The sequence below is a fragment of the Mustela nivalis genome, assembly GCF_964662115.1.
Source record: "Mustela nivalis genome assembly, chromosome: 2".
Taxonomy (NCBI): Eukaryota; Metazoa; Chordata; class Mammalia; order Carnivora; family Mustelidae; genus Mustela; species Mustela nivalis.
This window is the reverse complement of record NC_139021.1, coordinates 107,942,734-107,955,908: the sequence shown is the minus strand read 5'-3', so window position 1 is coordinate 107,955,908 and position 13,175 is coordinate 107,942,734. Positions and strand designations below refer to the sequence as shown.

Here is a 13,175-nt window from a genome sequence, read left to right as displayed (position 1 = left end):
GAGGCCAAAATTCAACATCTACCAAGGCTGCGGTGGCCATCCCTTCCCAGGGTCACATAGAAGGTGTTGCCATGTGGAGAAATCCTGGCATTTCTGAGATTTGCCATTCAGAAAATGGAAGTTTCCTACTTCAGATGACAAAAATATTGAGAGGTGGATAGTCACAGTGTAAAGAACATATGAACATGCCTTGATGGAAGATAGTATGAAGAATTGTTCTTCCCACTCATGACCTTAGACAGCAGACCACACTCTGTGTCCGGATAGGACGAACTAAGCACGCCAACCTCACTTCTCCCACGAGTCCCCCTATGAAACCTGGGCAGCACGCCTGAAACAGTTATCTCAGGGCTCTAGCAAGCCAGGAGAGGCAAGGAGGAGAAACCAGAAGGCATCATTTACTTTTCCCTCCAGTATCTGTCGGTCAACCCAGACGTGGGCACTGGGTCAGGGACAGAAGTTCCATGAGAAGCCTTTGAGCCCTGGCTAGAGGCTGGAACAGAAAGTTCCTAACTTTCAGGAAGGGCAGGAATCCCATTTCCCTCTTTTTCTATCTAGGCAGACCCATAACGATAACAGCAGAAGCTGCCCAGGGAACGCACAAGAGCCAGGACTTCAGAAGGGGACTTTTGCCCTGCATAGGGCAGCTGTGGCTCAGAGATGATGGAAAGACTCCTCTTATTTTTATTCTCTTCCTCCACTCACCCATCGCTTCGCAATGGACCAGGTACAGTTGCATAGGAGAGCATTACAGAGCAGTCTCAGTAGAGCCTGTTTTCCAGTTCTGTGACTGACAAGGGAGACCAGGGAACCAGAAAGTACCTAGAAGAGCAGAGGGAGGCAGCCATTCAGGAAAGCATACTACATGTTGTTTATGAAGTCCTGGGCTCATCTCAGAGAGACACATGCATGGATCTGGTCCTAACTATAGACCCAAGACCTAGGCTGGCCACTGGGTCATGCACAAGTGAGGCAGAGCTGAGTCATGCTGCAAAGGCTTTGAAAACTGGACTGCCATTAGAGACAGCCCACCCTCTCCAACACACATTGCCTGTCTTGCTAATTTTGGCCATTCTAACTGGTGTAAGGTGGTATCTCAATGTGGTTTTAATTTGAATCTCCCTAATGGCTAGTGATGATGAACATTTTTTCATGTGTCTGATAGCCATTTGTATGTCTTCATTGGAGAAGTGTCTGTTCATATCTTCTGCCCATTTTTTATATGACTATCAGTTTTGTGTGTGTTGAGTTTGAGAAGTTCTTTCTAGATCCTAGATATCGACCTTTTGCCTGTACTGTCATTTGCAAATATTTTCTCCCATTCCGTGGGTTACCTCTTTGTTTTCTTGACTGTTTTCTTTTCTGTAGAGAAGCTTTTGATCTTGATGAAGTCCCAAAAGTTCATTTTTGCTTTTGTTTCCTTTGCCTTTGGAGACATATCTTGAAAGAAGTTGCTGTGGCTGATATCAAAGAGGTTACTGCCTATATTCTCCTCTAGGGTTCTGATGGATTCCTGTCTCACATTGAGGTCTTTTATCCATTTCAGTTTATCTTTGCGTATGGTGTAAGAGCATGGTCTAGTTTCATTCTTTTACATATAGCTGTCCAATTTTCCCAGCACCATTCATTGAAGAGACTGTCTTTTTTCCACTGTATATTTTTTCCTGTTTTGTCGAAGATTATTTGCCCATAGAGTTGAAGGTCCATATATGGACACTCTAATCTGTTCCACTTGTCTATGTGTCTGTTTTTATTCCAGTACCATGCTGTCTTGGTGATCACAGCTTTGTAGTAAAGCTTGAAATCAAGTAACGTGATGCTGCCAGTTTAATTTTTGTTTTTCAACATTTCCTTAGCGATTCGGGGTCTCTTCTGATTCCATACAAATTTGGGGATTATTTGCTCCAGCTCTTTGAAAAATGCAGGTGGAATCTTGATCAGAATGGCATTAAAAGTATAGATTTCTCTAGGCAGTATAGACTTTTTAACAGTGTTTATTCTTCTGATCCAAGAGCATGGAATGGTCTTCCATTTTTTTGTGTCTTCTTCAGTTTTTTTCATGAGTGTTCTGTAGTTCCTCAAGTGCAGATCCTTTACCTCTTTGGTGAGTTTTATTCCCAGGTATCTTATGGTTCTTGGTGCTATAGTAAATGGAAACGATTCTCTAATTTCCCTTTCTGTATTTTCATTGTTAGTGTATAAGAAAGGCACTGATTTCTGTACATTGACTTTGTATCCTGCCATGTTGCTGAATTGCTGTATGAGGTCTAGTAGTTTGGGAGTGGAGTCTTTTGGGTTTTCCATATAAAGAATTATGTCATCTGCGAAGAGGGAGAGTTTGACTTCTTCATTGCCAATCTGAATACCTTTTATTTCTCTTTGTTGTCTGATTGCTGTTGCTAGGACTTCTAATACTATGTTGAACAAGAGTGGTGAGAATGGGCATCCTTGTCGTGTTCCTGATCTCAACAGGAAGGCTGCGAGCTTTTCCCCATTGAGGATGATGATGATATTTGCTGTGGGTCTTTCATAGATATATTTTATGAAGTTCAGGAATGTTCCCTCCATCCCTGTACTTTGAAGTGTTTTAATCAGGAACAGATGCTGGATTTTGTCAATTGTTTTTCTGCTTCAGTTGAGAGGACCATGTGGTTCTTCTCTCTTCTCTTATTGATTTGTTCTATCACATTGATTGATTTGCGAATGTTGAGCCATCTTTGTAACTCAGGGATGACTCCCACCTGGTCATGGTGGATAATCTTTTTAATATGCTGTTGGATCCTGTTTGCTAGGATCTTGTTAAGAATCTTAGCATCCATATTCATCAGGGATATTGGTCTGAAATTCTCCTTTTTGGTCAGTTCTTTGCCTGGTTTGGGGATCAGGGTAATGCTGGCTTCATAAAAAGAGTCTGGAAGTTTTCCTTCTGCTTCAATTTTTTGAAACAGCTTCAGGAGAATAGGTGTTATTTTTTTCTTTGAAAGTTTGGTAGAATTCCCCAGGGAATCCGTCAGGTCCTGGGCTCTTGTTTTTTGGGAGGTTTTTGATCACTGCTTTAATCTTGTTACTAGATATCAGTCTATTCAGGTTGTGGCCAAACTCTGGAAAGAACCAAGATGCCCTTCAATGGACAAATGGATAAGGAAGATGTGCTCCATCCATATACACTATGGAGTATTATGCCTCCATCAGAAAGGATGAATACCCTGGGGTTATGGACATTGGGGAGGGTATGTGCTATGGTGAGTGCTGTTAAGTGTGTAAACATGGCGATTCATGTACCCCTGAGGATAAAAATATATTATATGTTTATAAAAAATTAAAAAAATAAAAAAAATCATAAAAAAGAAAGAAAGAAAGGATGAATACCTAACTTTTGTAGCAATATGAAGGGGACTAGAAGAGATTATGCTGAGTGAAATAAGTCAAGCAGAAAGAGCCAATTATCATAGGGTTTCACTTATTTGTGGAACATAACAAATAACATGGAGGACATGGGGAGATGGAGAGGAGAAGGGAGTTGAGGGAAATTGGAAGGGGAGGTGAACCATGAGAGACTATGGACTCTGAAAAACAACCTGAGTGTTTTGAAGGGGAAGGGGGTGGGAGATGGGTGTACCAGGTGGTGGGTATTATAGAGGGCATGTATTGCATGGAGCACTGGGTGTGGTGCAAAAACAATGAATACTGTTATGCTGAAAAGAAATTTTTAAAAAATTAAAAAAAAACAGTAAAAAAAAAGAAAATGGCTGAGCCTCTAGAAAATAAATACACTTTAAAAAATACCCTCTCACTTGAAAAACTTAGATGTTAAAAAAATGAACTGAAAGTAGAAATACATGAGACCTTTTGAAGCCTAAAGGCGTATGGCAATTTTCTAAAAATAATTTTAATTTTAGTCATATGATACTTAAGAAAAATAATCCTCCAATTGAATACAAAACTACTTTGAGAACCTTGATCCTTTTATATTTGTCCTGAGAGCATAGACTATAGTGTATTAGAAGTTAAGAAAGCTTTTGAACATATAATGTAACTTTTACAGTGTGTTCTAAATTGATACAAATTCCATGAAAAGATAATATATTAATACAACACATTTATTATACACTTGTAATGTAAAGCCATGCCTACATTTATATAATATGATTCAGAACTCACGTGAAGCCATGCAAAAGCCTTTTGGAATGTTGTGACATTGTAAAAAGAACTGAGTCTCCTCTTGAAATGAGAAAACAGGTGTCCTGACTTCCATTGGTCTGACATTTAACAAGGAAACCACAAAATATATACCATGCTTGAGTGACCTTGAGCTCAACAGGCATTCTTAGTGGAGTCTAAGCAGGAACACAAGTGAAGATGAACAGGAATGATCCAAAATTCTTGAAGATATAGATTGGTATAGCTTTGTTGCTATACTACCTCCAAGCTGTTTTCTCAGACATCTTTGCAGATGAGTCTCCAGATCAGGCACACATGAAGTGACAGGGTGTGGAGTTTCTCAGGATTTACTCCAGTCAATACATTTCATGCTCTTATCTAAGGTGCTCAAATATGGTTGCATACTCTTATTATTTACAATAACTCTGAGATCTGTCCAGACATGGAAAATCATGAAAAATCCTCAACTTTTAAATATAGCATGTTTGTTACTTCTGCAATTTGTTGGTTTGTTCATTCATTGCCAATTCTCTGCCATACCTAAGAATATATTTAGCATTTATTCTATTTTTATTTATATATATTTTATTTACCCTCTAGTCTAAAAGCTATTTGTTGTGAAAATAAACAACACTTTGTCTTACAAAAAGATAAATAAAATAAAATTTTTATATATGCCTATGCATATATATATGAAATCAACATGCTCCACAACATTTAAACAAAACCCAGAATTTATTAATATAATATTTAAAATATATAGGAAGTCATCCAAAATTACAAAGAACCAGAAAAATCTAAGCTGGCTTAGGAAAATATAATCAACAGTTACTAATGCAATTGTGACACAGTGGTTAGAACGAACTGATAAATAGTTTAAAAGAGCTATTACACAAGAACTCTAACAAGTGATCATAAACACTTTTGTAAGAAATAGAAAAAGAACATTCACCAAAGAAATAGGATATCCAAAGAGCTAAATGAAAACTTTAGAACTGAAAAATATGAAACTGAAATAAAAGATGTCCTGGGTGGGCCAAATAGTGGATCTGAGATGAGACAGTCAGTGGCCTTAATGATAGGAATGACTTATCTGATCAAAAGAAAGAAAAAAATCTAAAAATGAACAGGGCCTCAGGGAACTCTGAGTCAACAACAAAAGATCTAACATTCATGTAATTGAGCATCCAGAAGCAGACAGAATAGTGTGGTGCTGAAAAAAAAAAAAAAAAAAGGAAAGAAAAAAGGCTGAAAATTGTCCAAGTTTGGCAAAAAACAGACTTGATAAGCTGGATGAACTTGAAACATAAGCTCAAATTCACCTCCAGACACATCAATATTAAACTGCTGAAAACAAAGGCAATGAAGAATGTTTGAAATCAACCAGAGAGAAGAGTGATGCATCATCTGTAGGTGAACTCCTACTCATAAGTCCATGACTTTCTCAGTAGAAATATGGAAGCCAGGAAGGAAGTGGCAAAACATTTCTCAAGGGCTAAAAGTAAAGAACTGTTGGTCTGGAATTCCATATTCATCAAAAATCTCCTTCAGGGATGAAGATAAAGAAATTCTCAGATGAAGGAAAGCTAAAAGCATTCCTTACCAGAAGATACTTTAAAAGACTTTCTAAAGGAAGACTCAGACAGAAGTGAAATGCTATTAGAAGGAAATTTGGGATCTCAGGGGTATAAAATCAGCTTGAGAAATGGTAAATATTGGGGTACATATAATAGACTATTCTCCTGTTGAGTTATTTTAAATATACCTTTGGTTGAAAGCAAAAAATACAACATTATTTCATAGAGCTCTTAATTTGTACAGATGGAATACATTTGGCAGCAATAAATGAAGAGCACTTGGTAAACTGACAGAATTGTTGGCGAGGTTTTGACATAGGAGTCCAAGTGGTTAAAATGCAGATTCTGAGCAGACTCTGAAAAGTTAAGTGTATATATTGTCACTCCTAAAATAACTAACCAAGGAACTGCTAGAGACAAAAATAGAATACTAAAAAATGTTTAACTCCAAAGGAGACAGAAAAGAACAACAAAGCCTAAGAAACAGGAAAAAAATAATAAAATGGTAAAACTAAATTGAACTTGTCAACATTTATATTTAATATAAATGGTCCAAACAAACCCGTTAAAGGACAGATGGGTATGACTCAACTATGTACTTTGTACAAGAAACTCACTCCAAATATAATGATATCATAAGTTTAAAAAGAGCGACAGGGAAAGATATACTACACAAACACTAACTGAAAGAATGCTGGACATTCTGTATTAAATTTTTGCTTGAAAGCATAGAAAATTAATAGATACAAAAAGCAATTAAGAAGACATGAGAATCTTTTTTTTTTTAAAGATTTTTATTTATTTATTTGAGAGACAGAGATCACAAGTAGGCAGAGAGGCAGGCAGAGAGAGAGGAGGAAGCAGGCTCAGAGAGCCTGATGCGGGGCTTGATCCCAGGACCCTGGGATCATGACCTGAGCTGAAGGCAGAGGCTTTAACCCACTGAGCCACCCAGGCGCCCCAAGAAGACATGAGAATCTTAAATGTGTACACTGATAACTGACCTTCAAAATACATAAAGCAACAACTGACAAGATGGAAAGGGGAAGTAGGCAAAATCACAATTATAATTAGAGAATCAAATACTCCTCTCTCATTAATCTTTGGAACTAAAACAGGGGAAACAAGCAAAGTGTACATAAAACCTAATGTCACTACAAAGCAACAGAATTTAATTGACATTTATGTAACACCCTACCAACAGTAAAATACACATTCTTTTAAACTGCACATGGATACATCATATTCTATGTCACAAAACAAACTTGAGCACATATCAAATAAATCACACAAAAATACATTCCCTGACATAAATGAATTAAACTAGAAACAAAGAACAAAGAGAGTGAGAAAGTCTCCAAACACTTAGAAATATTAAATATAATAGTATAAATATAGTATAGTATATAAATATAGTATAGTATAAATATATTTAATATTTAGTAGTCTCCAAACTACTAAATATTAAATATAATATTAAATATTAAACACCAAACTACTAAATATTAAATGAGTCAAGGACGTCTCAACATTATAAAACATATTGATCTGAATGAAAAGGAAAATACAATATATCAGTGGTGGGAGGCAGTTATGTCAGTGCTGGGAGAGATAGTAATAGCATTAAATGCTTGTATTGTGAAAGAAAAAGATCTCAACTGAATGATTTAAGCTTTTACCATAATAAATTAGAAAAAAAGAAAAAATAATTCAAAAAAGCAGAAGGAAGGAAATAATAAAGATAAGAGAAATTAATTAAAGGCAGAGATCTATAAAAACAAAATATTTGTAAAAGAACAATAAAATATATAAATCTCTAGCAAAATTGTTGAGAGAGAGAGAGAAGAGAAATATTACCAATATGAGTAGTGAAAGCTGGAGTATCACTATAGACCCTACAGACATCAATAGGATAATAATGGCATACCACAAACAACTATACACATATCAGTTCTCCAATGTAGATAAAACAGACTAATTCCTTGAGAACCACTAACTACTAAAACTCACTCAAGATAAATTGAACTAGTAGAGACCCAGAAGTATTGACAGAATTGAATTCAGTCAGAGATGACTTCACTGGCGAGTTCCACCAAAGAAGAAATAACACTGTGTTTGCACAATCTCTTTCAGCAAATAGCAGAGGAAATTCTTTCCAACAGTTTATGAGGGCCCTACATTGCCCCAATACCAAACTAGACAAAGAAAATCCAAAAAAAAAAAAAAAAAAAAAAAGACAGGGATAACTATGAATAGCATCATCACAGATACATATGCAAAAATCCTCAACTACATTAGCAAAAAATCCAGGAACATTAAAAGAATAATACATCATCACCAACTGGGGTTTACCCCAGGACACAAGGCTGATTCAGTGCAGCTGACCCTGGAAAAACATGGGTCTGAACTGGGTAGGTCCACTTGTGTGCAGAGTTTTTTCAATAAATACAGTACCATCCTATAAATGTGTTTTCTCTTTCTTGTGATTTTCTTAATAATATTTTGTTTTCTCCAGTTCACTGTATTGTAAGAATACAGTATATAATAATATAACATGCAAAGTATGTATTAACCAAATGTTGATGCTTCTTGGTAAGGTGTCCAGTCAACCTGTCTAGTAGGCCATTAGTAGTTAAGTTTTTGGAGGGTCCAAAGTTACATGTGAATGTCCAACTGTGCAAAGGTCAGTGCCCCAACTCCCTTGTTGTTTAAGGGTTGACCATATTTGGAAATCAATCAATGTCATCTACCATATTAACAGTTGAAAGAAGAAAAATCACATCAAATGCTTTTTCTGCATCAACTGATATGAACACAATCATTTGAATTACTATGATTATATCATTAACTAACATGATACATTCATATCAGATACCACTCATGATAAAATTTTTAGGAAACTATGAATAACAGGAAACTTCTTGATCCTAATAAAGATTATCTACATACAGAACAGCTGGCAGCATGGTTACTGGTGAAAAACTGAACCCTTTCCCTGCAGCAGTGGGCACGAGATAAGGATATTCAATCTCATCACTTCTGTTCTGTGACTTCAGTCACACTGGATGTCCTAGCCAGTGCAGCAACCGAGGAAGGAAGGAGGGGCATCCAGATTGGAAAGCAAGAAAGAGAACTATTTGCAGATACACGTGTGATCAGCAGATATGTTTAGGGCAGCTCTGTTTGTGAATGACCAAAGCTGGAAACCACACTGACATTCTCCAGTGACAAAGAAATGGAGACCCGATCCACACAATGAAGGACGATAGAGCAGCAATAAGTCATGGCATACTGAATGAATCTTGAATTCCAATGAGCGAGAGAAGCCAGTCTCAGAAGATTACCTACAGTGTGATTCCATTTATATGACACTTGGAAAAGGCACAACTGTAGATCACAATGACCAGGGCTTAGGGGCAGGAGGAGGGTGTGACTGTAAGAGAACAGCCTGAGGGAGGAGGGGAGATGAAGCTGTCCTTTATCCTGATTTTGGTGGTGGTTATACAACTCTACACGTGTATTAAAGTTCATCTAACTGTATGTCCCCCCAAAGTCTATTTGACTTAATGGTAATCTATAAATAATATTGTCTTCTAAAAAACACAGGGTATTTCCAGTGATTATCTGTCCATTCAGTTTCAGGCTTGTCTGTCTTAATCCTTGAAATAGTCACTCTCTGGATATTCACATTGTGGCTGTATGTTTGGAAGAACCCCCAAATGAAGGCTTGCATAGATAATGAATGCATTTAATGATGGTAAAAATGGTAATAATGGTAAAAAAAATTACTAGAAATACAAAATATGGTTATTATTCTGTTTCCTTGCTATTGTCACTGTCTTTTTTTTGGGGGGGAAACAGATTCATTTTGGAATTCCGCTTCCTTCAACACCGAGACCTCACACTTTCACTTCCCTATGCTCCGTGGAGAGCTCAGTGCTGATGTTTCTTTCTTTTTTAAGACGACAGCACCTTCTGGGGTGTTTGTAGAGAACCTGGGGATCACAGACTTCATCAGGCTAGAGCTGCACAGTGAGTTGCCTTCTGGGCAAAGACACCAGGCCTCAGTATATAGCAATAACCCTTCTGGGAACCTAATTCCCAAAGTACTGCTATGTTTTCTTTGTCACTTGTATTCCTTTAATGCAAACTAAAGTTCTAATACCTTTTTAAAAAAGATTTATTTATTTGAGAGAGAGAGAGCAGGGTTGGGGGGGGAGAGGGAGACAGAATCTTAAGCAGACTCCACACTGAGCATGGAGCCCAGTGCGGGGCTTGATCCCATGACCCTGAGATCATAACCTGAGCTCACACCAAGAGTCGAATGCTTAACCAACTGTACCACCCAGGAGCACCTAAAGCTCCATTATTTTAAATCCTTATTTTCAATAGAGGGTAAACAGTGATTCACAAAACACACACAGTCTGTCCAATTTTGTGCTGCCCTGTGTGTGTAGTAAGGATCTTTTAAACCAAACTGGTTCGATAACTACTCCCTAAATTGCAGAATCATTTCATGTAATTGACTCGCCACATTGTTCATGCATGTAGCAAGGCTCGGTTCCTTACTTCAAAATTTCACAGAGGGCTTTTTAAATAAAGTACATGAGGATTCCCCCCACCTTGAAATAAATTCGCTGATATATAAGAAGGCAGGCCACAGACCAGTTTCTCTCTGGTGGGGACAGATCTCTACTCCTTAAGGTTTAGCAAGATGAGGAGCATTGTCTGAGGGGGAATCAGGTAAAATGGCTTTGTTTTTCTTCCCTCGGGACACACATTTCTTTTGCCCTCCTAGCCAGCTCAGAATGACATTGGTCGGCAGCAGTGTCACCGTCTGCTTTCATAAGGAGCGTGTCCTGCCGCTGCCCTCTTGTCTCTTGAGGCTGAATTTCCTCCCTGGGGAATGAAGCACACTACTCTCTTCTCTGTATTTGCAGCTCCTACAGAAGTGACCTTTTCCTTCGATGTGGGGAATGGGCAATGTGAGGTCACAGTGCAGTCTCCCACTCCCTTTAATGACAACCGGTGGCACCACATGAGGGCCGAGAGGAATGTAAAGGAGGCGACCCTTCAAGTGGACCAGCTCCCCAGCAAGACACAAGCTGCACCCGTGGATGGCCATACCCGCCTGCAGCTCAACAGCCAGCTCTTTGTGGGTGAGTGTAGCTGCCCTCTGGCTGGGCTGTGCTGGTGGACACAGAGAAGACTCGAGTCATCCAGCCATGATGGCAGCAGGTGCACGTGACTCCTGCCAGCACCACAGACTGAGAGCTCTAGGAAGAGTCAGGCTCTTTCCACAGATGGTTGTTAATACAGTTTCCATAGTGTGTTTTTCGGGATCATGGTTTCCATAGATTTCCCAGGTCACAGATGAGATAATGGAGGTCCAGAGAGAGTGAGTGATGTAGTCTAGAAACTGAAATAGAAGAGAAACCCAGTCCCCAGTGGGTGGATTTCCAGGCTGGACCTCAACAGTATTGATGACCTGTGTTTGCTTTAGTGACTTCTTATCAATGCTATTTATAAAATTGTTAGCAAATTTCATCTAGAACTTCTGGCTTCACTTTTCAGTGCAGTCAGGGAATCCGCTGTGTGACTGTGTCTGAGTTCTCCTGTGCCCCCTCTAACACAGACCAAAGGAGGACTCATATGGCTGTGTCACCCTCCTCTGATTCCCAGTCCTTGCAGACACAAGGTTCAAAACTGGGCTGGCGCCATTCTCAATGCTGGTGCTTCAGGGATGAAAGCTCTGGGTAGTGGAAGTCTTCCTTTTCATTTACTTGCTTATTTTTTTAATTAATTTATTTATTAAGACTGCTATCTTGTTTTTTTAAAATTAATTTATTTATTTTCAGAAAAACAGTATTCATTATTTTTTTCACCACACCCAGTGCTCCATGCAATCTGTGCCCTCTATAATACCCACCACCTGGTACCCCAAACTCCCACCCCCCACCACTTCAAACCCCTCAGATTGTTTTTCAGAGTCCATAGTCTCTCATGGTTCACCTCCCCTTCCAATTTACCCCAACTCCCTTCTCCTCTCTAACACCCCTTGTCCTCTATGATATTTGTTATGCTCCACAAATAAGTGAAACCATATGATAATTGACTCTCTCTGCTTGACTCATTTCACTCAGCATAATCTCTTCCAGTCCCATCCATGTTGCTACAAAAGTTGGGTATTCATCCTTTTTGATGGAGGCATAATACTCCATAGTGTATATGGACCACATCTTCCTTATCCATGTTTTTTCTTTTTCTCAAAGGGAGAGATAAGTTTTGCTACATTACTTTTCAGATAACTCTATTCTAATTTGTAAAGCAAGCAAACAATTAAGGTAACTCTTCCTTGGTCATTTCTCATGTGTTTTCAAGTAAATAAGGAGCTGGTCCAATTAGGAACTAATCTAAATCACAGATTAGCCTGCAGTCTGCTTTGCCAGAGGACACCTACAGCTTCTGGGGGCTGTACAATGCAGGTAGTTGTGTGTGTGTGTGTGTGTGTGTGTGTGTGCGCACAACCCATGATACAGAAAACTTCAAGGCTTCACGTCAAGTCATCAGACTGTTACTCAAATTAAACAATTCTGTTTTCTGATTTGTAATCCTGAGGACCAAGGAATGGAATTTCTAGGAACAAAGTTGACATGAACACCTACATGGAATTGACATCCTCATGAAAACAATGTTTCCAGAGCATGGGAAGCTGGTGGAAAATGCTGATTTACGCCCCAGGCCCACCGAGTCAGAATCCCTGGGAATGAACCCCAGGAGAAGCAAGCACTCCAGGTGACCCCCGCACCCCCAGATTTGAGATTAGGCTCATGTGAGGCATGATAGAGAGCTACTCAGTGTTCAGTGACTGTTACCCTCCTGACCTCAGAGCCAGCAGCCTGGAGCAAGGCAGGCCTGATTCTGGATTTTAATGTCACCCCTGCTTTCTCTTTCTTTGCCTGCTCCTCAATTCCCTTTTCATGTCATTGTTAATGGGAGCATTTCTAAAAAAGGATGGTATTACATATATAATTTGTTATTATATGTAATGTATGCATTATATTATATACAACAAGTGTATAACAAACACATAACAAAATATATATGACAAATGCATATATGAATTATAATGTATACTACATATTAACCCTATACAATTTATATACATTTGCATGTTACAAATTTGTAATATGTATTATATTGCAAAGATTTTCAACTATTTAACTTTATTGTGCCCATCACAGTTTATACACTTAAACTTTAAAAAGGAGAGATGGTATTTTCTTTTTTTTTTTAATGAAGGAACCAACTTTAAACTGTAAAAATCTTTCTAAATAGAACTTGAAGAAGTACTTTTTAGAATAAATATTTACCAAGTTCAATTTTAAAAATATTTCCATCCGTGATTTATTCAATACCATTTGATGATTCTTAGTA

The 13,175-nt window shown here is 38.3% G+C and overlaps 1 pseudogene across 1 annotated transcript in view; it reads left to right on the top strand.

The window, feature by feature from the left end:
* Window positions 1-13,175, top strand: part of LOC309859334 (contactin-associated protein-like 3B) — a 35,750-nt pseudogene that overhangs the window by 1,944 nt on the left and 20,631 nt on the right. The window contains exons 3-4 of the transcript in view: window positions 9,600-9,770; window positions 10,679-10,897. The product of the transcript in view is annotated as a contactin-associated protein-like 3B (transcript). The remainder of the gene's footprint in view (window positions 1-9,599; window positions 9,771-10,678; window positions 10,898-13,175) is intronic.